The sequence below is a fragment of the Ixodes scapularis genome, unplaced genomic scaffold, assembly GCF_016920785.2.
Source record: "Ixodes scapularis isolate PalLabHiFi unplaced genomic scaffold, ASM1692078v2 PGA_scaffold12__126_contigs__length_90152505, whole genome shotgun sequence".
Classification (NCBI taxonomy): Eukaryota; Metazoa; Arthropoda; class Arachnida; order Ixodida; family Ixodidae; genus Ixodes; species Ixodes scapularis.
The window spans coordinates 16,640,328-16,646,327 of record NW_024609838.1 but is presented as its reverse complement, the minus strand read 5'-3'; positions in this window follow the sequence as shown (position 1 = coordinate 16,646,327).

Genomic DNA, 6,000 nt, shown 5'->3' with positions numbered 1-6,000 from the left:
CCAAAGCACGGATGAAATCAAAAGGACGCAGGAACTTAATTTGTCCCAGCTGCTGAGTAGAATCGACGCCTTGAGACGGCCTTTAGATTTTTCTACCAGATTCGCTGAATTCGAGGACAGCAAGTCTGAAAAAGCGGCGTACTACACGACGTACGACTGGACTGTTTCTCCCTTCTCGAAAATCCGTGTGGGTGTTCACTACATCTCAAGCGACATCTTCATGGTCGGGCCCGGCTACAAGCTTCAGCTGAAGGGCTGCGTTGAGGGAATCTCCACAGTGGAGCTCCAGGTAAAGGTGACCATCTGGACGATTGCCGGCCCAAGCAAAGCCGGCGGCGACATTGAACTCTTGGATGGAGCCAAGATGTGCGTCTTTAGAATGGTGAACAACAATCGTCGCGAAGACAACATCCATAAGGCGTACCTCCTTAAAGAACCCAAGCAGCACCAGAAAGTGAATTTCGATCGGCCGACGGTTGGCCAGTGTCTGGACAGCTTGGCCACTTTAAGTGCTTGGCCACCGGAGGCATAAACAAGGCCGGCAAGGGTCCGGCCACAAACTAGTTGTTTTTAGCTTGTCCGCCGGAGACATAAACACTGCCGGCAAGCGCCTGGCCAAAAGTGCTAATTTTCAGCTTGGCCGCCGGAGACATAAACACGGCCGGCAAGTGTTTGGCCAGCAGTGGTGATTTTCAGCTTGGCCGCCGGGGACATAAACACGGCCGGCAAGTGTTTGGCCAGAAGTGCTTATTTTCAGCTTAGCTGCCGGGGACATAAACACGCCCGGCAAGTGTTTGGCCACAGGTGCTGATTTTCAGCTTGGCCGCCGGAGGCATAAACACGGCCGGCTAGTGTTTGGCCAGCAGTGCTGATTTTCAGCTTGGCCGCTGGAAACATAAACACGGCCGGCGAGTGTTTGGCCAGAAGTGCTGATTCTCAGCTTGGCCGAAGTGGACATAAACATGATCGACAAGTGTTCGGCCAAAAGTGCTGATTTTCAGTTTCGCCGCAGGGACACCCATAATCTAAACTTTCAGCGCGCTGACGAAACTTTGGCATAACGACGGGCAGCGAGAGAAGCATCATAAGCGAGTGGTTGGCAGGATATTAGTGCGTACATCGCGCGAACACTGTTAGCGCAAGCAAACGATCACCGTTTTATTCATTTTTTTTTCGTTAGACTTGAAAGGCTATTGTCTTAACTAGCACTGTCGTGCGATATGTTCATTTGGAACATTACTAGAAGTGGGAAAATATTGTGCCCGTCGTTGTTCTATGAAAATAAAATACGAAAGCAGCGCCGACGTCATCTTCGCGCTAACAATACCGCTCTGTCGCTGCGCGGCACTCTTAGCGCGAATACCACATCCGCGATTTTTCGGTTAGCGCTCCACATATATACTTCCCAACTGCACTCGAAGAAAAAAAAAATTGTAGTCGGGTGCATCGGGCGCACATGCTCCCCTTTCCTGGAAGACGCACCCTCCGTTACCCAGCCAGTGTATACCTGTACACCGACCATAAGCCCCCTTCTCTACCTTAAAAACCTATAGGTGTATCAATGCACTCAGCTTAGTAAACCGCCACGCTAGCCACGCACCCCGATCAGCTTGTGCTTGAATCGGATAAGATTGGATATTTCAGGCTTTGTGTTTTGGAAGAGCCTAAACAAGACGTCTCTCATATATTGATTAAACTTAAGCTAGTCTCAGTAATGTTTTAATTAGGTGCTAGGATACTGATTTTCTGATCCAAGGAAAGCTAACAGCTTCGGTTAAAACCGCAACGGAAACGTTCAAAATCGAACCACACGTAAAAGAAAAAGAAAATGAACATCTCGACCTAGATGTGCAGGACGCTGGTTTTGTTGTTAACAACGTGGTTGTTGGCGGATAGTGGGCAACGCCGTGACGCTATCGACGCTATCGTGGTGATTGACGCCAGTGATGCTCGGCCGTACTACACAGTAAAAGTTTTTACACCTTTAAGGGTCTAACAGGGGTGTTGTAGCAGCTTTCACCCTCGGCTACACCCTTTTAACACCCTAAAAACTAGGAATACAACCTCATATTTTACCGAAAATTTGCTCTTTCGTGTTACACCCTACATTTAGTGAAGAATGTGAGAAGGGTGTAGAGGAGGGTGCTAAATAAATAATGTGAAATGGTTTTGAAAAGCTTATACATGGCTCTGTACATAATGTACAGGTAAGATTTATGCTTGAAAAGCAACAGTTGTTAGCAGTCTAGTTTCTTATAATGTCAGTTGTAATTCATGCAAATAGCTGATAATAAAGTGCCTCTTTTGCATACAATTTTTATGTTTGCAAACAAAATTTTATATATGAGTTTATATTTAATTTTCTTACAAATCACCCCATGCTCAGAAATCGGAAAGTAGGGTGAAATGTTCTATGCTAGCATTTTTTACATATATTTATTGATGGAAGTGTACAGTAAGAAAATCAGTTAGTCTCGAGTTTATATCTGGCAACATGAAATCAAAATATTGTGAAAATGTTTGACAAATATTCAGGACATGCTGCTAGAACCTGTCTCATGACCATGTCAACCCGAGTAAAATATTCATTTGAGAATATGGTGACATGCACAAAAACTCACACACATAAAGAGGCAAATCCCATAATAAACCAGTCCGAGACATCCCATAAAAAATGGCCTATGGTCGTCTATGGGAAATTCAATGAGAGGCTATCACCCCCTGTAGCTTTGCATGGTCGGCCTTAAAAATTTATAGATACAGCTACAGCCAGCTATAGAGAAGTTTAGGGCCCTGTGTCTAAAGTCTCAGGGCTATGTTTCAATAACAACAACAATAATAATAATAATAATAATCAATAAGTTAGTGTTTTAACAGTGTCCAGGGACATGCAGTTGTTCTTCTTGCGGGCGCAGTGCAATAGAACGCACAAACAGACGCTTGCGCGCTCGCAGTCGCACACATACACGCGCGCACGCACGTACACATGCATGCACACGCGCAATCCCACGCCCGCGCGCAGAGGCACACGCACGCACAACCAGAAACGCACACGCGCATGCACGGGGACGTATCCACACGCGCGCGCACCAACACACGCACGGGCATGCACACACACACACACACGCAAACAATTACGACAAAGGAAACGTTGCTTAAGTTAGTTTCGGTTTACACAAAAAAGAAACAACCTGAAGTTTAAATAAAACCTAAGATTTACTCATTTTTTGTAATATTTTACATTATTATTTTAGTGACATTTTTATTGTTACTAAAATAATAATATTTTTCTTAGTATCGTTCTAAAAAAATTAACAATAAATAAAAAGGAAAAGAGACTCTTAAAGGCTGCGCAAGACCATCATGACGTCATGTGCAAGGAGCCTATAGGCTCCTTGCACATGACGTCATTTCCGATACCCTCCAGAGAAGAGGGGGAGAGGGAGCTCCCCTCTTATCAGGACCCTCCTTTGTGCCTTCCGGATTTGCACAGGCGTCGCTATTCTCCTCCCAGAAGATTATAGAAGATTAACCCGTCACTCAAAATTCTTACAAAAGCAGCTTCCCTCTCCTCCTTTTACTTGGTGTGCAAATGTGTGCGATGTGACGTCAATGCAAGGAGCCTATAGACGTTTTCCGCAAGGGCGCCGCCATCTTGAATTGTCGTCACTTCCAGTATGGGCGAAAACATTGTTCTGCCGTCGCCACGCCAATAGAAGACATTTAGCAGAAAAGCACAATCGTCACACATTCTCATTTTGCATCCCCTCTATTTTTTTACTATTTACAGGTTGAAATGTTTTAATAATTTTTTGTCGCCCATACCGGATATGCGTATTAGGTGGCTGACGACGAGAGTACACGGAAAAGGTCTATATGCTCTGTTCACCTTGTTCACCTTATGATGTACCGCAGGAAAGGCTACAAGCGCGAGCTCCTTGCTCTGGGGCAGATCTCGGCGGCACAAGCTCTGGTGAGAGCAGCTCCCAACGCTATGAGCTCGCGCTTCTAGACTTCTCTGCGGTACATCATCAGGTGAAAGTTGAAACGGAGCATAGATGGCGCTAAAGTATTAAAACGGAACTACCCACGATGAAACGGTTTATAGCTTTTTTTTTCTCGTTTACTCTTTGTCCCCGGTCCCCTGGTAGGCATATCTTCTATGGGGGACGAAGAAAAAAAAAAGCAGAATGTTTAAGTTTCGCCTTTAAGAGTGGAACGCGATAGAGTTCTCGAATCCTCGGCCCGCTTGCGGCGCACTGCCTCTGCACGCCTAGCCTTCGACTCCGCCTTCTCGGCTTCAATCTTTCGTGGCCGACCACGCCACCCGTCACCGAGCAGGAGCAGATGCAGCATCCGTACTCGTAGATGACGATGACGTCGATGACGGCAAGATCGCAGCGCCACTGGGCGAATCCGGCGACGGACGGAAACTTTCCGCTCGTCCGCGACAAATGGAGACTGTACGCTTCTCCAGACAGATGAGCCTAGATCACGTGACGGTGACATCATGCTCCTATCGACCAATCAGGATTTTTGCATCACGTCGGCATTTCTGGCAAGCCACCGGTTCAGGCGCGCCACGAGCTCCTTAAAGGGGCCCACCAACACTTTTTTGACCGGTTTGAAGTTGGCGCTGAAAAGGAGCTCCATGAAAGCAGGAACACCGAGAAAAAATAATATTACAGAAATTCGCAATATTTTGTGAGTTATTAGAAAACTAAATATTGCAGAAAACAACTTTAAATAAGCAAAACATTGCGCTTCATGACGTAAAATGAAACAGTTTAGCGATTGGAGCAAAGCGGTTGGCCAATGGGAGCAAAGCATCGGCCCGGGCGATTGGAGCAAAGCGTCGGCCCGGTCGGCTCGTCGGCCATTAGGCCTAGCCGCAACCATCGTAGCTTTGGGATCGGGTTGCCATCATCGATGAATTTACCGGGCTTATCGGATTTTGAGTGCGGAGCTGGGCGTCGCGCCGTACGAGGACACTGCACGCATGGGCCGCGACGCGTCTCTGCCTCAGTCCGCTTCGACTGCCGCGGAAGACTCGTCTCCCGCAACTCCGCCACCGGAGCCACCTCGGCGAGTAGGAGCTACAAACTGGTGTGCGGCCCGTTGGGCAAAAGCTGGGTCCCGTCGCCGCACTTCACTCGAACAGTGAAAAGTCTGTCACAGCATTAAAAGAAAAGAAGGGTTCCCTTGGCTCCTCTTACTGCTTTTAGTTGACCGGGACCGGGGGCGCACAAGTGAAAATACGATGCGCGTTGTGTGCACGGATCACTTGTCGTCTGCTCACGATGGTACGTCGCGGACGCCGCTGGGAGGCGCGCATGAGCGACAACGGCTCTGACAAGGCGTTGTTTTCGCCCTTTTTGAACTTTACTTTGCAACTTTATTAGCTCTATAAAAATGACTTGTTAGAGAAATAATGACGGTTAACGTGTGATATACTTTATTTCGCTTCAAAATTCCTGGGACGGCTGTCGCCAACCACGAAACCCAGAGAATGTGACGTGTAGTGAAAGGGAGCGCCGTTATGCGCGCGCATTCGGCACCCCGCGACGCCACCATCGGTGGAGGTGTTTCCGAGTTGTCAAATTAAAATATGATGCGCTAATATTTTCAAACTCTTTCGTTGTCCACTGGGTTTCCGGGACCACTAGCGTGTAGAAACCGCAAAAAAAAGTCGACGCTCAAATACTGTTGGAGGGCCCCTTTAATGCTGCCCCGTTGGCAATGAAACATTTCAGTCGGCAAATAGTAAAACGATAGAGGGGAGGCAAAGCGAGAATGCGTGACGGTTACGCTTAAATCCTGAATATTTTCTATTTGCGTGGCTACGGCGAAACAATGTTTTCGGCCATCCTGAGTGACAAAATTCAAGATGGCGGCAGCCCTGTGAAAAGGTCGTCCACGATGGCCCTAGTACTCACACAACAGCTGTTTCCGATGCGAATATCTCCCAAAAGAACACAACACGATTAAACGAAATTCCTT